The sequence below is a fragment of the Leopardus geoffroyi genome, chromosome A2 (assembly GCF_018350155.1).
Source record: "Leopardus geoffroyi isolate Oge1 chromosome A2, O.geoffroyi_Oge1_pat1.0, whole genome shotgun sequence".
Classification (NCBI taxonomy): Eukaryota; Metazoa; Chordata; class Mammalia; order Carnivora; family Felidae; genus Leopardus; species Leopardus geoffroyi.
The window spans coordinates 67,510,928-67,534,215 of NC_059331.1; the positions used below are offsets into that span (position 1 = coordinate 67,510,928).

The 23,288-nt window shown below is 37.8% G+C and overlaps 1 pseudogene; it reads left to right on the forward strand.

Moving 5' to 3' along the window:
- Window positions 1–415: 415 nt before the first annotated feature.
- LOC123607232 overlaps window positions 416–23,288 on the forward strand; it is a 31,902-nt pseudogene continuing 9,029 nt past the window's right edge.

Consider the following 23,288-nt stretch of genomic DNA (forward strand, 5'->3'; position numbering starts at 1 on the left):
CTGTCTCCTGTCTTCCCACCGTGGCTTGGTAATAGATCATTTTGAAACTCTCAGACACAGTGTGGAAACAACTTGTTCAGAATTATGTTCAATGGAGTCGTTTGTTCTATAGAGGTTGCTCTTTGAAGCTCTTGATAGAGTTTTAGAATGGTATTTTGAGTCCTCTTAAAAATCAATCGGAATGTCAACAGGAGAGAATTTCCGCTCAAGAAATGTGTTATAATTGTTAAATTGGGACTAGAAAGTGAAAACAAAATTCTATATGTTATCAGCTCTCCTTGTAATAGTCGCTACAAAAACTTCCCAGGTGAAATTTGTGAGGAAAGTTAAACATAGAATTTTTTTTTTTTTGGTTTGCCCATGACAATCTCAAAGTGTCCTAGTCTGGAATATAAATTATATGCTCACCCTAGCTATGGCTTGTATTCTTACTTTCAGCCCAGTTCTCACCCTCCATGAAAGCCAAGGTTCCTGGGTAACTGTGGATGGATGGAACCAAGCGTTGCCTAGGCTCTTGCATCATGGGAACATCACAGAAGCCATCATGGCGGACAGAGCAAGTGAGTCCCACCTGCATCTGCCTCCACTTATCTTGGTGACTTTGGACATATAATCTACATTCCTGGGCTTTAGTTTTCACATTGATAATACTAAGGATTTGGGGGGAAAAAGTATTTTCCAAATCTAGCTCTGACAGCATCTAACTACCACTTTGAGTTCACTTTCCTTCATGCAGCATCCTGGAGATATGGCTTTCCTGGTTGGGCTATAGTTCTCAGCTGTCTTTTGTCTATTGGAATCATGTGACTCATTCTTCCAGATGGAATACGAATGGATCTTTGTGGTTCACATATGGCCAAAGCAGTATAAAAGTAGGTATACTGAGGCATCTGGGTGGCTCAGTCAGTTAAGCGTACAACTTCAGCTCAGCTCATGATCTCATGGTTCATGAGTTCAAATCCCAAGTCAGGCTCTGTGTTGACAGCTCAGAGCCTGAAGCCTGTTTTGGGTTCTGTCTCTGTCTCTGTCTGTCTCTCTCTCTCTCTCTCTGCCCCTTCTTTGCTGCCTCTCTCTCTCTCTCTCTCTCAAAAATAAACATTAAAAATTTAAAAATAGGTATACTTCCTCTATTGTTTTTTTTTCCTCCCATCCATTGGCTGAATGGAAAGGAATTCCAAGTCCTAAAGAAAATAGAACACAGATTAGAGAAATCTAGGTCCTTGAATAACCAACCATGAGCAAAGCCACCCACCAACGTTTGATTTTACATAAATAAGAAATAATTTTCTATTTTTCTTCAGCCACTGAGATTTCTAGGACTATTTGTAATAGCATCCAACAGATCATAAATCTGTTATTGCCTTTGAATCTAATTTGAGCTTTGACCTAGTAATCGTTGACATTCCCATCCAAATTTGAATACTTTCCAGTCAGACAGGTCAGATGCTGAGAATACAGTGTTTGTTTTTTTCTGTCCTTGGGGAAAACATATATATGTAATATATAATAACACACACACACACACACACACACACATATATATATATATATATATATATATAAAACATGGCTAAAGAAGTAGTGTTAAAACAGGTAACTTGACTCAGTGGTAATTGGAGATTAGACCCCACTCTGCTAAATAATGTAGAGGTCAGTGTTATCAGCAAAGGTTTAAACACAACATTGTTTAGGTCAAAATCAGAATTAGAGACATCTCTACTTAGAAGGAAAACCATGGAGTTATAAGAAGAGAGAGAGAGAGAGAGTGTGTCTTATAGACAAAGAAACACCACCCGCAGAAATGAGTGACATAAATGGATTAATATCTACCAAATTAAGATCAGAAATAGATAGAGACATAAAAATAAGATCCAAGAAAGCAAGGACATGGATGAGGATTTTCAGATGTCCCGATACAAATGTACTCAAGCAAGCATAGGACAGAGAAGAGAGAGGAACATCCCCACTGGAGACACAGAAGCAGAAAGAAGGAAATAGTTTTAGCCCACACAGTTTACAATGTAACCAATTCTATTTGGAAATACTACTTTAGGGATGCCTAGCTAATGCGTATATAAAGTTTTAATTTATAGCATGGATTTGGTGATTTTGTGCACCATTTTTTTTAATGTGTGTGTGTTTTGTTTTGTTTTGTTTTGTTTGAGAGAGAGAGAGAGAGAGAGACAAGCACCAGTGGGGGATGGGGAGAGAGAGAGAGAGAGAGAGAGACACCCAGAATCCAAAGCAGGCTCAAGGTTCCAACCTGTCAGCACAGAGCCTGACGAGGGGCTTGAACTCGCAAACTGTGAGATCGTGACCTGAGCTGAAGTCGGACACTTAACCAACTGAGCCACGAGACGCCCCCATTTTTGTGTTTTTATGATCCAAATGTGAAGAGGTGTTTCCAGTATCAATACAGCTTTCATAGAGATGCCCCGTGGAATTGGCAGTAACTGACCTAGGAGGTGAAGGGCAGCCATCAACAAATATTTGGGCGGTGGAACAGGTAAAATCTCAGCTGAGCACATCATTATGTTGCTAACTCTGTTCTAGATGTCTGTCTGTTCTGCTTGGTGTGTGTGTGTCTGTGTGCATGTAGGGACAGTTCCACGTGACACACAATCCTCAGTATGAAACCTACCTGTCTAAACGGAAATAGATAACTTTTTTCCTGAGAAACATTTAGAGCTCTTTTGCGAAGTCTTTTAAGGAATTGATATATCAATATTTCCTGTTTGGAGAGAATTAGGTGCAAAATTAAAATGGGAAAGGAATCATACAAGTGACTCAGGATGAAAAACAGTGAGGGAAATATAATAATAATATATTCAGGGGCAACGTGTGACTGCCAAAACGTGGAGAATTTTCCATAAAAGAGATGCAGTGACCTCTGACAATTAGAATATAAGTAGAACAAAATTTTGAAACCGCAGGGTGGAGATAATAAATATACCAGATATTTAAACTACAGTGATTATTATCATAGTTTTGCATGAAATTTGGCGTGAGCTTTGCAGCCATCGAAACATAAAAATGAAAGTCGTATCTGTTTTCAGCGCCTAATAAAAGAAAATATCATTAATTTTTTTTTTCTAACACGGATCACTGAAACTAATTACCACCACAAAATTGCCATATGGTCACTGAACAAGAAATTGGACAAACCTAAAACGTGGTTTTATACAAGAGAAATTCCTTATGTGGCAGTAACTTGTATCTATCCTCAGAAAAAAGCTAAGTATCCCCTATGCCATTACTCACTGAAGTGATATTTGTGAGAAGGTAATCAAATGAGATTTAACACCTAACCTGAGGCAAGGACAAATTTAAAAATTGTTGGAATGAATGGATGGATCGCAGGCATCCATTGATTTTCAACTTGCAGTGACAGATGTCATCAATCACCGATACTATTTACTTTCCCTGTGTGTGCGTGTGTTAGAATTGGGGGGGGGGGAGGAGGTAAAAATGTACACTGTTGTGTGATTTAATATTTATAACTGGCAAAGGAGGCACTAAAACAGAATGCCCCTCCTCCCACTACGACTGCCCCTCCCCTGGCAAAATGGCTCCCTCCCTGCTGGAGAATTGAGTAAAATCAGTCAGTTATAGCTATAAAATAGCAGGAAATTAATCTGAAAAGTCCCAAACACAATCTCTAATGTGGGTACACAAATAAGTCAAGGAGTTCCTGCAAAATCAAGCCAGTAAGTTAAAGAGGAACTTAAATTTACTCAGCAGGGTTGAATTATGGCAAATGCCCTGTGTGGACTTCTTAACTTACAGCCAGTTTCTCCATGAAAAATTATTTAATGATATTTTTAGTGCAAAAGAAATCACCTTTGGTGCCATTGTAATATATTTGTTGATTTTTTGAAGTTTATTTATTTATTTAGAGAGAGAGAGGCAGAGACTGTGAGTGGGAGGGGCAGAGAGATAGAGATAGAGAGAGAGAGAATTCCAAGCAAGCACTCTGACACCATGACCTGAGCCGGAACCAAGAGTCTGACGCTCAGCCGACTTAGCCACTCAGGTGCCCCTACAGTGCTTAAAAGAGAATCTCAGTTATAAGAAACAAGTGGACCATTCTTAGAATCTAAGCATTTTTAAATGCTTTGTAGAAATCCATAACAAGTCCAAGTGCTAAAAACATTCTGAAAACCCCCAAACTATGTATAAAGTGAGGGAACCCAAAAGGAAATGCCAAGGCACTCAGAGAATTGTATTTTGGGCAAAGTAGTTATTTGGAGAATTGACCATTAGGTAGGGTTTTTGCTTTTGTTTTTGTTTTTGTCTTGGAAACAAACCCACTGACAGTGCACACAGAGATCGGGGGTGGCACGGCCATGACCAAGAGAGAGCAGGACACGCACTGTGCTGGCCAAGGTACCTGTTCCACCTAGAGTGTTCTCAGGCTGGGGCTGGCAAAGCACAGATGCAGAGTCAGAGCTATTGCCTTGATGGCAGGCGTGGAGACCCAGGAACCAGCAAGCGACAGCACATGTGCAGATCTGTGTTCTCACATGTGTTTCCATGTACATATATGGGCACAGTGCATTCAGAATGTATAAAACCCCCCAAAAGCTGATCTAGGGAAACAGGTCAGGGGTAAGACGCTTCAACTCCCTGAGGGCCCCAGAGGCTAAGGAAACATCAGGAAAGGGAGAACATCATGCTTTGTGCTGGATGCCCAAACCTAGTCCTTCCTGTTCTGCCGCTTAGACTTGCTGTGTGACCTGGGGCAAGATAGTTACCATGCCTGAGTCGTGGAAAGATTCACTGGATGGTCACAACTGCCTTCAGGACCCCAGATGTTCCTCAACTTTCTCATCTTGAGTCCTTAGAACACTTAGCCTTTGTCCCGCCCACCTGGTCCATCCCGGTCACCTGTTCTGACCCATACTTACCCCATCCTGTTCATATACTTGGGGACCTCTTGCCCAGAAGTTTGCACCCTCACAGTTTGAGCAACAGCTGTGGCTTTAAAAACAAACAAACAAACAAACAAACAAACAAAAACTACTGTTAAAATTAAGTAGAGAATGGGGTGCCTGGTGGCTCAGTCAGTTGAACATCTGACTCTTGACTTTGGCTCAGGTCATGATCCTGGGGTCCCGGAATTGAGCCCCACCTCAGGATCCATGCTAAACATGGAATCTACTGAAGACTCTCTCTCTCCCTCCCTCCTCCCCTTTCTTTCTCTTATCTTATCTCACAGTTTGTAAGTTTGAGCCCGGCATGAGGCTCCATCCTGACAGTGCAAAGCCTGCTTGGGATCCTCTCTCTCCCTCTCTCTGCCCCTCCCCTTCTCTTGCTCTCTTTCTCTCTCTCAAAATAAATAAACTTAAAAAAAAAAAAGGACTCTCTTCCTCTGCCCCAATCATGCACACTGTCTCTAAAATAAAAAAAAAATAAGTAAAGAGATGGTCTACTTTGAAGAATTATCAACACAGAGTAATTTCCCATTTTATTTGTGTATCCATGAGATCATCTCGAAGCAGGAAATCCTTATTATTGCAAAACCTCAATCAAACCTGTCTAGACCACTGTTTCTCAACCCATTTTTATGGTGAAAAGAAAATTTTTCCAATAACTCTCAGGCCTATACTTTTACAAAATGAAAGAAAAATAACATCAAAAAAGGCATGAAACAAAAATTTCTATTTTTAATGATTATATTCAACAGAAAAATTATTTTCTCAAGTTGCTATAAAAGTTTCTAGATTTTGTTTCCTTAACCTATTATGGACTAAAAAGAAAAAATTGAGAGTCCACACCTGCCAGAGGTCCACATTTTAAGTAGCCAACTCCTAAGAATTATTCTCATGCATTTTTATACCCAACTGTATGTTGTCTGGGTCAGGATTTGGGGGAAAAATAGATAATTTTTCTTTGAACAAGTAAAATTGTTCAAGATTGAACTTGATGAAAGTCTGCATTATTAATCAAATGGAGATTTGTAGTTATTGAATATCAGTTTTGGGGTAGTCAGTGAAAACATTATTTTTTAAGCTTGTGTAGATAGTATTTATTTAATGTATCTTTGTGGAAAACCAAAGGTTTTCCTCCAACAGCAACTTTAGATAAATCCAAAGTACCTAAAACTCCAACCGTGCCTGACAGAAGCTTAAAATTTTTCTTTTAGCCCACAAAACGTGACAAATGTAATTTATCTAGTACTTGGGTGCCTTAAGCCTAAAATGATGTCAGTTTTAAGTGATAGCATTTCCTGGTGAAACTACCAGGATTTGAGTGTCTTGTAAAAACGAAAGCAAGCAAACAAAAAACCGAACTGACCAGTGCTATGATTTTATTTATCCATCTGAAAATTAAATGTGTGTCAACCAGATGTTTTAGGCTGTTTTGACTTTTTTCGGGAGGGGGGGGGTGCTGTAAAATGAGAGAACAGAATCACATACTTCTTGAAGTCACTATTGGTTTCTGACAACATTTTTGTTTCTCTACCTTCTAAGGCATATATTTTGTTGAAGAAAACCATTCTACGCATTTTAAATCTAAGTTAAAGATACAGGTGGCTATGGATGGCAATGACCCTATTTGGGACTAAACGCCTATGTTGTAAAGTCATCTCCATATGATATTTTGATCCAGGTTCTGCAAAAACCCCAGGTCAATAACAAATTCACCAAATGTGTCTAACGATGCATACTGAAAGGAAAATTCTTTCCTCTCTTCTTGCTTGTAGTTTTATCAAGCTGTCAGAGTATCAGGCAATGACCACCATTGGACAAGCTCTACTCACGATTCCTTTGAATTTCATGGGGGCTATTGGATCATAACATGGGGTATGGTAATTTGTGTTTTTTTGAAAACAGGACAGTCTGCCTTTGCAGTCCCACCAGTGGGCTCCCGGGGAGCTGTGAGATAATGACGGTTGTAAATGTTTAATACTGCTGAAAAATTTAAAACTGGTTTTTCAACTTGTCAGAATTTACGGTATTTGAAATCGTGTTTGAACATGATTCTTGCGGCTCTTTCCTTAAACTCCCCAGCTCTGATATTTGCCTCTGCGGCTTTGCCACTGGAGACCGCATATTTCTTTCCTGCTCCCTTCACACGCCACACATCCCCTTCTTTTGGTTTGTCTCTTATTGAGAAGGAATTCGTTATTCCTCAAAGTGAATCTCTGATGTGCGTGTGGAAAATATCCACTTCTTTGGTTGATTACTTGCTCTTATATTTAGCAATTTTCCCCCAGCTTTATTGAGGTGCTGACAATGAAAAAATTGTATATATCTGAACTATGCAACCTGATGTTTTGATATGCGAATACATTGTGGAGTGATTACCACAAACTAATTAGCATTTCCATCAGCTCACAGTTACTGTGTGTGAGTGTGTGTGTGTGTGTGTGTGTGTGTGTGTTCGGTACGTATCTTTTGACCAATATCTCATTTCCTCCACCCTCCAACCCCTGGCAACGACTGTTGTACTTTCTATTTTGGAGTTCAACTTTTTTGATTCCACGTAAAAGTGAGATCATCCAGTGTTTGTCTTTCTGTGTCTGGTTTAGTTCACTTTAATACTATCCTCCACGTTCATCCATGTTGTTACAAATGGCTTAATTTCCTTCTTTTGAAAGGTTGAAATCATATACTAGCGTGTGTGTGTGTGTGTGTGTGTGTGTGTGTAGTATCTCACTTGATATATTCATAGATATATAAATATATATATTTATATATATATATTTATATTTATATATATAGATATATATGTATCTATGAATATAAAATATTCAAAAAAATATATATATTTATACCACTTCATATATTCATAATATGTATACACATATTCATACATACATATATATATATATATATATATTTCTTTACCTATTTCTTCATCAACTTATATTTAATTTATTTCTGTGTCTTGGCTACTGTGAAAAATATGGTAATGCATCACATTTTATATAGCATTGAATTTATCCCTTTCAAGTTTTCAACTCTATGACTTTTGGAAAAATTACTGTGCCATGAAGCCATCACAATGAAGCAATATTAAGCACAATTAAGCAGATTTTCAAACAATGAGATCACTTAGTCTCATTTGTTTTTTTTTTTAATTTTTAATGTTTATTTATTTTTGAGAGAGAGAGACAGAGTGCAAGCAGAGGAGGGGCAGAGAGAGAGGGAGACACAGAATCCGAGGCAGGCTCCAGGCTCTGAGCTGTCAGTGCAGAACCCTATGGGGGGCTCGAACTCACAAACACTGAGATTATGACCTGAGCCAAAGTCGGACACTTAACCAACTGAGCCACCTTGGTGCCCCTACCTAGTCTCATTTTCAAGTAATCCCAATTTTCATGCTCTGCCTCATGCAAACAATAATTTCTTTCCTGTCTCTGCAGATTTGCCCTTTCTGGATTTTCATATAAATGAAATCATACAATACGTGTTATCTTGTGTCTTACAATTTGAATTACCATAATACTTTTGAGAGCTATTCACATGGTAGCATGTGTCAGTGTTCTGTTCCTTATTGCTCTATAACATTCCATTGTATTGATATACTATATTTGGTATAACCATTTGCTGGTTGACAAACATTTGGGATATTTCAGATTTTTGAGCATCATAAATAATTTTTCTAAGAAGATTTGCATGCAAATTTTGTATGGCTATCTACTAAGTTTTGCAACGGGTAAGTGAAACTCTTCAGACTTGGTTCTTTGAAAACCTGCAACTAGTTGAAAACATACTCAACATTATATGTCATTAGAGAATGGAAAATAAAGCGACGATGAGATATTACTACATACCTAGCACAATGGTGAAAATTAAAAATAATGTCAACACCAAGTGCTGGTAAGGAAGTAGAGAATAGGAATTCTCATCCATGGCCAATAGAAATGCGAAATGATACAGGCGGAAAGAAATTGTGGCTGTTTCCTGCAAAACTCAATATACTCTTACCATATGATCTGGCATTAATGCTTCTTGCTATTTAGGCTTCAAAGGAGATGAAAATTTATGACCCACAAAAGCCTGCTAATAGATGTTTGTAGCAGCTCTATTCATAGTTGCAAAAGCTAGGAGTCAACCAAGGTGGGCTTCGGCGGGTGAGTGGATAAATAAATTATAGCACACCCAGACAATGGAATAATTTTTCACTGCTCAAAGGAAGTGAGTGGCCCAGCCATAAATGCAACAGGGAGGAACACAAATGCATATTACGAAGTGAAAGAAGCCATTCTGAAAGGCTGCATACTGTATGAGTTCAACTGTAGGACATTGGAGGAGAAAACAATACTATAGAGACAGTAAAAAATAACAGAGGTAACTAAGGGTTAGGGAAGAATACCTAGGCCGAAACTGTAGAATGTACACCGGGAGTGAACCCTACTGTGGACTATGGCCTTTGGACGATAATGATATCATGTGTCAATGTAGGTTTTTCTGTAGGAAGAAATGTACCCCCTCAATGCGGGCTATTATAATAGGAGAGATAAGGGGTGGGGGTGGGGGCTGGTGGTGTTTGGAAACGCTAGAACTTTTGCTTCATTTTCATCTGAATCTAAAACTACTCTAAAAAGAGTCCACTGAAATTCACAACATAGATATATTTTCATTTCTTTGGACTTTTGCATTTCCACGTAAATTTTGGGATCTTGCTTGCGAGTTTCTGCAAAAAAAAAAAAAAAGTTTTGTTGGAACATTTATAGAATATTTATAAGATCCTATGGATTTAATCTCCACTTTTTGAAACCTACTTGTTGAATCTATGGACCAAATTGGGAGAAATGACATCATTGCACTTCTGGGTTTTCCAATCCAAGAACGTGCGCCTCTCTATTTATTTTGAACTTCTTTATTTTACTGCTCTAATTCTTTTTTTAATTTTTTTATTTCTCGGGGTACAAGCCTTACGCTTCTTTTGTTACATTTATTCATGAGTATTTTATTCTTTCTGATGTGGTTGTGAAAAACCGTATTCCTAATTTCGTATTGGTCATTGCTGTAAATAGAAATGCGATTGGTTTTTCAGTATTGTCCTAATATTCTAAAAACTCGTTCTACACGTATTTTACTTCTAATTCTTTTCATGATGCCCTCAGACCTTTTATATCCAAGATCATGTCATCTGTGAGAAAAGATAGTCCTACCCCCTCTTTCCAATCTAGGTGCTTTTTATTTCTTTTTATTGCCTGATTGGACTAGCTAGCCCTTTCGGTATGTTTACTAGAAGTGGCAGGGACAGACGTGCCTGCCTCATTCCTGGTTTTAGGCAGAATATCTTCAGTCTTTCATCACTAAGTACAATGCTCACTGTGGATGTTACGAAAGGAGTTACCGCCTGTGAAAATCATAAATGTGCATTGGGTTTTTGTCCAATGTTTTACCACGTCTATAGTGATAATCATGTGGTTTCTATTCTTTGTTTTATTAATATTATATTGATATTTGCATATTCTGTGTTCTATTGAAAATAATGTGTTTTCCGTTGTCATTGATTATAATGTTTTCTAGATACTAGTCAAGTTGAGAGTGTTTTTCGAGTTGTCTGTATTTCTTTTCTGATTTTTTTGACTAGATGTTCTATTGATTATTGAAAGTGGAATACTGAAATCAACTATTTTTGTTGAACTATTTCCCTCTTCAGTTCTAAGTAGCATGTATTTTGGGGCTCTGTGGTTAAGTAAACATATGTAATTATTCCGGCTGAATGGAATCTTTTATTAGTATAAAATATCTCTCTTTACCTCTAGTAATACTTTCTGTACTATAATTTTTGCCTTAAAATCTACTTTGTATATTAGTATAGCCATTGCAAATCTCGATAATTTGTATGGCATATCTTTTTCCCAGCCTTTTACTTTGGAATTATTGGTATTTGAATCTCATTTGTCTTTTGTGTACAGTCTGTGGTTGGATTCTGTTTTTTTTTTTTTTTTTTTTTTTAATTTTTTTTTTTTCAACGTTTATTTATTTCTGGGACAGAGAGAGACAGAGCATGAACGGGGGAGGGGCAGAGAGAGAGGGAGACACAGAATCGGAAACAGGCTCCAGGCTCTGAGCCATCAGCCCAGAGCCCAACGCGGGGCTCGAACTCACGGACCGCGAGATCGTGACCTGGCTGAAGTCGGACGCTTAACCGACTGCGCCACCCAGGCGCCCCGGATTCTGTTTTTTAATCACGTCATTAGATTGCCTTTGAATTGGAGTACTTAATCCATTTATTTAGACTAATTATATGACTGGGTTTTACAGTTTGCTTTCTATGTGTTTTATGTCTTGTGTGTTTCTCTATTTCATTATTACTGTATTTTCGGTTGAACAGGTATTTCTTTGCGGGACACTTAAATATAAAAAAAAAAATTTTAACGTTTATTCATTTTTTGATAGAGACAGAACATGAGTGGGGGAGGGGCAGAGAGAGAAGGAGACCCAGAATCCGAAGCAGCCTCCGGGCTCTGAGCTGTCAGCACAGAGCTGACACGGGGCTCGGACCCACGGACCGTGAGATCACGACCTGAACCGAAGTCGGACGCCCAACGACTGAGCCATCCAGGCACCCCTCTTTTTTTTTTTTTTTTTTTTTTTTAGTATGTTGTCTTATTTTCTTAGTGGCTTCTCTGGATATTGCAATATGCATCTTCACTTAAAACAATCTATTTCAGACTAATGCTAATTTGATTACATAGTACATAGAAACTGCTCTAATATCATTCTCTTACTTATCCCTTTCCTGGGCTATTAGTATCATACAGATTACATCTTCATACACTGTTAAGCCCATCAACAGTTTTATACATTATACATAGTTTTTGTGGTTTGGTTTGTTTCTTGTTTTGTTTTGCTGTGAATGTCTCATAATTTTTTGTTGAAAAGCAAGGATGTTAGGTACTATAGCAAATCTGAAATGAGTTCTCACCCTCCCATGAGGTTTGTTCCTAACACTTTTTTTTTTTTCCCTCTTGTTCTGTTCCTTTGCTTAACAGAATTCCAGAATGGATTTTATAGGTTCTATACTCAAGGCTGTATGAAGCCACGGAGTTCTCCGATCATTTTTATTTTTAAAGTGCTATTTTTAAAGCCTGGCCTTCTCAGGGGCTGCCTCTCAGTCAGCATAGTTTGATGATTAGTCAATAATGGGTCAGAAGAGTCCCTTAAATGCCTTGACCTGATAAGTATCATACACATTGGCATGGGGATTTGTGCTTAAAGCCTCAACTTCAAACTTTAGGATGGTAAAAAGCTAATGTAAGTCATTTTTAGCTGTAATTTCCTGTTATGCAGGACATTAAGGCCAGCCATTGATGAGTTATCAGGCTCTATCTCTGGTCCTTTTTGGGCATATGCCTACCGCTTCTCATATATGTGTGGCTGTATCAGTCAGCTCAGGCTGCCACAGTCAATGACCACAGACCTGTGGCTTAAACCACAGACACCTATTTTCTCACAGTTCTGGATGCTAGCAGTTCATGATCACGTTACAGGTAAACTCAGTTTCTGAAGAGAATTCTCTTCCTAGGTCATAGACAGCCACCCTCTTGTTCTGTCTTCGCATGGTCTTTCCTCTTTGTGTATAGAGAGATCTGGGGTGATTCTTCCTTACCCTATAAGGACACTAACCCTGTAGGTTTAGGGTTCCACCTCATTCAGCCTTCCTCGCCTCCCAAGAGCTCTATCTTCAAACATAGTCATGCTGGGGATTATAGTTTCAACGTATGAATTTGGTGGTGGTGGGGGGAACAATTGACTCCATAGCAGCAGAATGCGTTCAAGCGTTTCAAGATCATACATAATCATCTATTTCTTATCTCTGAAGATGTTTATCTAAGTTTTTGCTGGCCTGTTATCTGTTCCACAAAAATTCACAGCCTTAGACAACTGTGATTACTAATACCTTGGGGAAAGAGCTGCATCCTTGGGGCAGAGATCTGAATCATGTCCAATAGTGACAATGCCCCGGGAATAGAGTCTCCTCAGAAGATGCTGGTAGTGTTACCAAAATATACAGGGCTTTGGGCTGGGGCTTTATAAAGGTATGTGACACAGGTCTCCCTGTTTTCATGACCATCACAGCACCATTCCGAAGGTAGAAATGGTGCAAACCTCAATTAAAATACCACACGTCTTGCTGTTCTTGCCAAGATGCAGCAGCTCTTCTGGAATGGATGTTTTCTAGTTTACTCTGTGCTTTTGGTTAAACTTTAGAGTTCAAAGATGATAGTTTTTTTTAATATCGCTGTTGTTTCCGTGGGGCCGAGGAATGAATAACATCCTCACTCCGTTATTCTAGAAGTCTAATCCCTCTTATTTTGCTCATCGGTTAAACTAACAAAATGATGTACAGGTTTGTTACCATTACTGTTAGTATTTGCCATGAGTGTTTTTTTACTAGAACAAAATTAATTTTGCTTATTTTAAAATCGGTACCTCTTTCTGCCTTATTACTATTAACGTTCTTTATAAAAAGTGATGAAAACGTACATTTTGATGAAATTCTATATTATAATTGTGTTTCAATTCTAGAACAAAAAGATATTTAGTGTGTTCAGATTCTAGTCGGCATGTAAAAAGCTTGGAATTCTTCACTTCATCCTAACAAAAAATAAAAAGCTCAATGTACTGAATTTCAACAGCTTTTCTGAGAGCTATCAGGGGTCAGTTGAGATCACAGAACAAACAGCTGCCCCTAAAATTGGAGAGGCATACAGGCTGATACTGGGAATCACAATTTATTAGAGCTGGACCCCAACCAAGGAACCAAAACTTCAGTAGAGACCAGTGCTGGGGCAGGAATATCTGAACTGTGATTAACAAATTCCTGGAGTATCGGTGTGGGCAAGTCTGGGAGTTAAAAACCCCGGGGGGGGGGGTCCCCCACACTTTTGTGAGTTGAATTTCCTAGAGCTCTACCAGGTTTTGACAGTAAATAGCTGAGAAAGCTGAGAAACATCCCCCTGGGCTTTAGGCAGGGGAGTTGAAAAATAATATGTGGAAGTATGCCAGAACATTCTGTTCTTCTTAAAAAAGATTGCTCTCAAGATAAATTATTTTGCCAGCACCTATTACCAAAGTCTATTGGGGTTTTATCAGAATCTAACTACTTAGGGGAATGGAAAGACCCAACTCCAGTCATCTAAGCCTCCTCAAGCCATCCTGCATCACTTCAGGTGGGAGGCAGAACTGAGATGTACTTGTAAAGTTCACAACCCAGGGGCACAGGCTTCCTAAGAGATTGAGATCTCATCATTGGACTACAGAATGCTTTCCCTCTCCATAGGCCTCACCACCACCTCAGTAAAGACCTATTCAGTAGTGTTCCTTTCGCCTACTATATCATGTAGTTTTCCACAAAAAATTACAAGGCTTACCAAAAGGCAAAAGACACAATTCGAAGCCACAGAGTAAAGATCAGAATAAGACTCAGCTATGGAAAGGATGTCGGAATTACCGAACATTTAAATTAAAACAATGATGAAAAATGTAACAACATGCAAGGTTGGGTGATGATGTAAGCAGAGAGATGGAAATTCTAAGAAAGAATTTTTAAAAACTGCTATACTAGAAATAGAAACGCTACTAGTAAGTAAAGCTGAAAGAGTTCATCATCATGAGACCTAGTTTATGATAAATAATAAAGGGAGTTTTTTGAACTGAAATGAAAGGATACTAATCAATATTGTAAAACATGAATTTGTAAAACTCACCAGTAATGATAAATACGTAGTCGAAGTCAGATTTCCTAATTTTATAATGGTGGTACATATATCATTTTCCACTGTATTTTAAAAGTTGATGAACAAACAAACAAAGAAAAGAACAACAGCAAGAAAAAAGTTAAATAACAAACATATTAAAATTCAGTATAATTATTTTTATAATTGGGTACCCAATAGAAAAAGATGTAAATTATACTATTGATAACCTAACATGTGAAAGGGGGAGAAATAAAAATATAGTTCTGCTATGATATCAAAGTTAAGTTGTTTTCAGCCTAAATAAGATGAAATAGTGATAAAGCATTTAATGTAACAAACATAAAATGGTATTTTATGTGACATAACAAAAGAAAAGCCTATAGTAGATGCACATAAGGTGAATATAAGTGAATGAAAGCATACTGCCCCAAAAGTGATCAAATCCTAAGGAAGATAGTAAGAGAGGAAAAAGAAAGAAAGGAACTTGAAACAGTCAAAAAGGCAATTAAGAATGTTGCAATAGTAAGTTTTCATCTATAAATAATTATCTTAAATGTAAATGAATTAAAGTCTCCCAACAAAAAAGAAGGAGTGGCTAAATGGAGAAGAAGAAGAAGAACAAGAAGAAGAAGAATGAGAAGAATGAGAAGGAGAAGGAGAAGGAGGAGGAGAGGGAGGAGAAGGAGAAGAAGAAGAAGAAGCAGAAGGAGGAGGAGGAGGAGGAGCAGCAGAAAGTGAAGGAAGGGGGGGAGAAGAGGGGGAGGAGAAGAAAAAGAAAGAGGAGGGGGAAGAGGGAGAGGAGGAAGGAGAAGAGGAAGAAGAAAGAGAAAATTAAAAAAGGTCCAATGATCTGCTGCCTGCATTAGACCCATTTTAGCTTTAAGAACATGCATACTCTGAAAACAAAAGTGTAGAAAAAGTACTCCAAACAAATGGTAACTGGAAGAGAGTAGGAGTAGCTATACCTACAGAAGAGAAATAGACTTTAAGTTAAAAATGGTCAAAAGGGACAAGGAAGATCGGTATATAGAGATAAAACAGTCCATTGGTCAAGAAGATATAACAATTGTAAATGTTTTTGCATCCAACATGAAAACATCTAAAATATAAAGCAAAAACTAACAGAACTGAAAGGAGAAATGAACACCAAGACAGTAATAGTAGGAAACTTTAGTAGGAGACTCCACTACAAACATTGGATACATCATCCAGGCAGAAAATCAATAGGAAAAAAGCAGATTTGCACACTATAGATGAAATGGACCTAACAGACATTCCTATCTAACAGAATATGCAACGGCAGCAAAATACATGCTCTTCTCAAGCACATATCACGTTCTTCAGGATAGATCATATTTTAGGTTACAAGATAAGTATTAAAAAGTCAAGAAAATTGAGACTATATCAAGTATCTTTTACAGCACTCAGGATATGAAACAAGAAATCAATAATAGGAGAAAAATTCACAGATATGTAGAAATTAACACACTTCTGAACAACCAGAAGGTCAAAGAAGAAATAAAAAATTATCTTGAGACTAGCAAATGTGGACACAATATTCCCAGTCTTATGGGACGTAACAAAAGTAGTGCTCAGAGGGAAGTTGATAGGTTTAAATACCTATCAACTTAAATATTTATAAATATTTATAAATAAATATTTATAAAAAGAAAGATCTCAAAATAAACAATCTAACAATATACTTAAGTGAACTGGAGAAAGAGGAATAAACTAAGTCCAAAGTTAGCAGAAAAAAAGAAATTATGAAGATCAGAATAGAAACAAGTAAAATAGAGAATAGGAAAACAGTAGATAATGTCAAGAGGCACCTGGGTGGCTCAGTCTGTTGAGTGTCCGACTCTTGATTTCAGTTCAAGCCATGATCTCACAGTTTGGGGGGTTTGATTCCTGAGTTCTGACAGCACAGAGCCTACTTGGGCATCTCTCTTTTTCTGCCTCTCTGTCTCTGTCTCTCTCTCCCTTTCTCTCTGCTCCCCTCACCACCTCCCCTGATCATGCATGTGCTCTCTCTCTCTCAAAATAAATAAATAAACTTTAAAGAGAAAAAAAGAAAATGTCAATAAAACTGAGTTCATTTTTAAAAAGATAAAATTGACAAAACTTTAGCTTGACTAACCGAGAGAGAGAGAGAGAGAGAGAGAGAGAGAGAGGACTCACATAAAATCAGAAAGGAAACAAGAAACATTACAACTGATATCACAGAAATATGAAGGAACATGAGACTAGTATGAATATTGATATGCCAACGAATTGGATAACCTAGAAGAAAAGGATAAACATACAACCTACCAAGACTAAATTGTGAAAAAAATGGCAACCCTGAATAGATTAATAATGACTAAGGGGATAGGATCAATTATCAAACCTTCCCCATGAAGGAAAGCCCAGGATCTAACAGCTTCACTGGTGAATTTTACCAAACATTTAAAGAAAAATTAGCACAAATCCTTCTCAAAATCTTCCCCAAAATTAAAGACGAAGGGAGACTTCCAACTCAATTTATGAGGCCAATGTTACCCTGACAACAAAAGCAAGATAAGGACACAACAAGAAAAATAAATCACAGTCTCGTATTCTGATGAATAGGGATGCAAAATTCTCCACAAAATATTAGCAAGGTAAATTCGGCAGTATATTAAAAGAATTATGGGGCGCCTGGGTGGCTTGGTGGGTTAAGCATCTGACTTCGGTTCCGGTCATGATCTCACGGTTCGTGCGTTCGAGCCCTGCATCGGGCTCTGTGCTGACGGCTGTGAACCTGGAGTCTGCTTCTGATTCTGGGTCTCCCTCTCTCTCTCTGTCCCTCCCCTGCTCGTGCTCTGTCTCTCAAAAATAAGTAGATGTTAAAAAAAAAAAAAAGAATTATACGCCATGATCAAGTGGAATTTATCTCTCAGATGCAAGGATGGTTCAATACAAATGAATACATGTGATACATCACATTAACAAAGGATAAAATTATATGATAATATACACATAAATAAGCGTTAGGCAAAATTCAGCACTTTTCCTGATTAATAGCTCTCAACAAATTAGGTATGTAAGGAATGTACCCCAACATAAAAAAGGCCACATATGGCAAGCCCACATCTAACATACTCACTAGTTAAAGGTTAAAAGTTTTTCCTCTAAGATCAGAAACATAATTGGGATATTCATTCTCCTTTCCCATTGGACATAGCACTGGAAGTCTAGCCAGAGCAATTAGACAAGGAAAATAAATAAAAGGCATCCAAATCAGAAAGGAAAAAAACGTAATTTTATCTCTTTATAGATGATATAAAAACTGTTAGAATAAATTCAGTAAAGTTTCAATATACAAAATTAACATAAAAAATTAGTTGTTTCTATAAACAAACAGCAAACTATCTAAGAAATAAAAAAAATAATCCCATTTACAAAAGCATCAAAAACACTAAAATGTTTATGAAAATTTAAGAAAGGAGGTGAAAGACTGAAAAGTCTGAAAAGACTGAAAACTGTAAGACATTAATGAAAGAAATTGAAAAAGGCAAAAGTAAATTGAAAGTTGTCCCGTGTTCACCTATCAGAAGAATTCATATTGTTAAAATGTCCATTCTACCCAGAGCAATCTATAGAGTCAATGCAATCACTATCGAAATTCCAGTGCCATTTTCCACAGAAATAGAAAAAAATAATTCTTTAAAATTTGCATGGAACCACAAAAGTCCCCAAATAACCAAAGCAATCTTGAAAATGAACAAAACTTAAGGGATCATATTTCATGATTTATAACTATAATACAAGCTATAGAATTCAAAGTAGTAAGATACTAGCATAAAAACATTCATATGGACCAAGGGAACAGAAGTAAGAATCCATAAATATGACCATACCTATACAGTCAATATTTGGCAAGAGAGCCAAGAATACTCATTGGGAATGGATAGTCTCTTTGATAAATGGTGCTTGGGAAACTAGGTATTACATGGAAAATAATGAAATTGAACCCATATCTTATGCCACTTCCAAAAATTACCTCAAAAAATAAAGACTTAAATGTAAAAACTTAAACTGTAAAGCTCCTAAAAGAAAACACAGGGAAAATTCTACTTGAAATTAATTTTGGAGATGATTTTTTTTTTGTATATGACACCAAAAGCACAAACAAGAAGAGCAAAAATAAAGAATTTGGACTTCGGGGCACCTGCGTGGCTCAGTCAGTTAAGCATTCAACTCTGGCTCAGGTCATGATCTCCTGGCCTGTGGGTTCGAGCCCTGCATCAGGTTCTGTGCTGACAGCTCAGATCCTGGAGCCTGCTTGGGATTCTCTGTCTCCCTCTCTCTCTGCCTCTCTCCCACTCACATTTTCTCTCTCTCTCTCTCTCTCTCAAAAATAAACATTAAAAATTTTTAAAAAAAGGTTAAAAAAAGAAATAGGACTACATCAAACTAAAAAGCTTCTGAATAGCCAAATTTTATTTGGCCAATAAATTTGAAACAACAAAATTGAAAAAGCAAACTATAGAATGGGAAAAAATATTTGTAAACCATATATCTGATAAGGGGTTGGTATCCAAAACATAAGTGACTGATGTGACTCACTGGGGAAATAAATAATCCATCTTAAAAAATGGACAAAGGACCCAAATAGGTTTTTTTCCAAAGAAAATGTACAGATCACCACCAAGTACATGAGAAGATGCTGAACATCAGTATTCATCCAGAAAACACAAAACAAAACCAGAATGAGATGAGATATCATCTCAACTTGTCAGCATAGCTATTATCAAAAAGACAAGAGATAAAGAGTATTGGCGAAGACGTGGAGAGAAGGAAATTCGTGTGCACCATTGGTGGGGATGTAGTCACTATGGAAAACTTAGCGGAGGTCCAGTAAAAAAAGAAAATAGGAGCGCCTGGGTGGCTCAGTCAGTTCAATGTCCAACTCTTGATTTCAACTCAGGTCTTGATCCCAGGGTCGTGGGATCAACTCCCACATCAGGATCTGTGCTGATGGGGCCTGCTTACGATTCTCTGTCTCCCTCTCTCTCTGCCTTTCCTGTGCTCATATGGGCCCACACCCTTTCTCTCTCTCTTCCCCCACCAAAAAAAAAAAAAAAAAAAAGAAAATAGAACTGTCGTATGATACAGCAGTTCTACATGTAGGTATCTACCAGAAAAAAATGAAATCGGTATCTCAAAAAGGCATCTACATCCCCACTTTGCAGCATTATTCATGTTTTTCAAGACACGGTAATGAGTTAAGCGTCTGTGAGCAGATGAATGGATAGAGCAAATACGGTATGTAAGTACAATGGAATATTATTCATCCCTACAAAAGAAGGAAATCCTGCCATTTGTGACAGCATAGATGAAACTTGCGGGCATTATTCTAAGTGAAATAAATCAGACAGAGAAATACTGTATGATCTCACTTGTATGTGGAATCTAAAAAAAGATCAAAGTCAAAGCAACAGAGTAGACTGGTTTTTGCCAGGGACTGAGGGATGATGGAAATGGGGAGATGTTGGTCAAAAGATACAAATTCACAGTTATATGATGAAGTTCTTGGGGTCTCACATACAGTGTGGTGAATAAAGCCAACAATACTGTGTTGTATACTTGAAATTCGCTATGAAAGTAAATCTTGAATGTTCTTTCTCTGTCTCACACACACATACACAAAATGGTAACTGGGGGAGGTGATGGGTGTGTTAACTAGCCTTACTGTGACAATCATCTCATAATATGTACATATATAAAATTATCATGTTGTGCATCTTAACATTACACAATGCTCTCTGTTCATTTGTGTCTCACTAGAGTTGGGAAGGAAAATAATGTTAGAATAAGATTACTAGCTTATATACAAAAGCAGTTAAGTATCTCTACAGGGCAATGAGGCAACGCTACTTGAGTTCTTTTCAACTGGACAAAAGCACAACATACCTGGTGTCTGGGGTCTAATAAAAGAGTAAATAACAAAGCCAAACGTAGGTGAATTTCCCTGGACAAGACAACTCACGTGATTATGTAAATAAATCTCCCTGACTAAAATGACCAAGTAACTTTCTTTGGGCTTTCAAATAGTAGAAAACTTTTCGTAAGAGCTTAGCGCTAACATGCTTAGATAAAAATTTCTAAGTGGCATCATTTCCCTTCAGCCTGAAGAAGGTCGGGGCGCCTGGGTGGCGCAGTCGGTTGAGCGTCCGACTTCAGCCAGGTCACGATCTCGCGGTCCGTGAGTTCGAGCCCCGCGTCAGGCTCTGGGCTGATGGCTCAGAGCCTGGAGCCTGTTTCTGATTCTGTGTCTCCCTCTCTCTCTGCCCCTCCCCCGTTCATGCTCTGTCTCTCTCTGTCCCAAAAATAAAATAAAAACGTTGAAAAAAAAAAAAAAAAAAGAAGGTCCTTTATAAATTTCCTGAAGGTTGGGTCCAGTGGGACCAAATTATCTTTCCTTTGTTTAATTCTGAAGTAGGTTCCGCAATGTGTAGAATTCTGGATTATTTTTAAGTTGTTCTGGTTCTTCTTCTCCTCCTCCTCCTCGTCCTCCTCCTTCTTCCATTTGTTTGTTTATTTACTTATTTAAATTTAAATTCAAATTAGTTAACACACAGTGTAGTCTTGGTTTCAGGTATAGAACCCACTGATTCATCTCTTACATGCAACGCCCCATGCTCATACCAAAAAGTGCCCCCCTTAATGCCCATCACCCATTTAGCCCATCTCCCTTCCAGGAGCCCTCAGTTTATTCTCTGCATTTAAGAATCTCTTGTGGTTTGCCTCCCTCCGTGTTTTCATTGTACTTTTCCTTCCCTTCCCCTACGTTCCTCTGTTGTGTTTCTTAAATCCCACATATGAGTAAAAACTCTTCTTTTTAAATTTTAAGTCTTTCTTTTAAGTTTAGGGCTGTTCTTGGGTATATACGGCAACACTGGACATTCTAGACCAAAGACTATACACGTAAGTTCCATTCCCTAAAACTTAGGGAAAAATCTCATCCTTGCATTTGAATTTAGGTATTTATGTATGCTTACAGTTTGAATTTACTGGGAAAATGAAGACGTTGATTTTCATATAAATAATGTAATGAAAAATCAGACAATAATCATACAATATGCTATGTGTATTTTGCATTTCTGAAAATTTGAGAACAGGCATTTTAATTATTACCTCTTACTGTTTTACAGGAATTCAGGACTATTTAAATGCATTTCAAAGCAATCTTTTTTTTTTTTCTGAGAATAGTCTACAACAGGTGTCATGATAAGAGTTAAACCAACAAATGTCAGTTTTGCTTCTAAAGAGAGTTAATGGAGAATCTCAGGTGTCTCTGTGTCTCTGCTTGAAAAGATTTGCTTGATTGCAATTGCTCATAAAACTTAATACAAGGATGCTTTCAAGGGATTGAAACTTGTCAGAATATAATATATTATGCAACAAAAATGTTAGTTATATTATATGATCCAATGGTAACCATAATAATTTAATGAAGCATAGTTCGAAGATCAGAGTCTTACCAACTTGAACTATAGCTGATTGCTTAAAATAAATTTAGAAATACTTAGAAATATAACTACGTAGGATAAAATAATCGTCCTACATATTTACCATTAATATATAGGAACAAATAACTTCAAGTACTTCAGACAGAGAACTTAGTGTCTGTTACAGAAATAAGCTTATCCCTCATTACCAGGTCAAGGACAGATAATTGTTATAAAGAGAAATATATCCACACTATCTAGGTGTTTGAGATTGAACGTTTGTCATTAAAAGCGTATCTATTTTTGGAGTTATTTATGGAGCACTGTCATGCCCAAAGGACCAGAGGTAAAAAAGATACATATATTTTCTTTGCCTTAATTAGGGAGATTGACAAGTAAAGCAGAAGTCACGGTACAATGTGACAAGTTCTGTCAGCTGGACAACTGGGAAGCCATGTAAGTCAGTGCAACTACTAGAGACAAATCACTCTGGCAACTGCATGCAGCTGAAGAAAGAAAAACATTCTTTTCTTTCTTATTTTTTTTTAATTTTTTAATGTTTATTTATTTTGGAGAGAGACAGAGACAGAATGTGAATGGGTCAGAGGCAGGAAGAGAGGGAGACACAGAATCCGCAGCAGGCTCCAGGCTCTGAGCCATCAGCACAGAGCCCCGCGCAGGGCTCGAACTCGCCGAGATCATGACCCGAGCTGGAGTCAGGCGCTTAACTGACTGAGCCACCCACACGCCCCGAAAGGAAAACATTCTTAATCATGCAGATATTTCTGCTACACATTTACCACCATGGACCTGAAGGGCAGTCGGTCACTTCGTTTGTTGAGATTCTCAACTTCCATCAAGAACATTTCCACCAGATACCTAATGCCCAGCCCACCCCCCCCCCCAAATTCACAGAAAAATGAGGTTATGAGGTTGTGAGACACGCCTCACTTAGGTATCTCTTGAGACCCACCTGCCTCAAATCTCTCACTTCTCCTTGATAAAGAGATAACCATTTGGTAGTTGTGTTAAGATCTTAGTCAAGCAAATGAAGATTAAGTATTGGCCTAGGAGCCCATGTCCTTGGGCTAACAGAGTTCACTGGCCACGTTCTCACGTGCAACCAATATTACTCACTGCTTCCT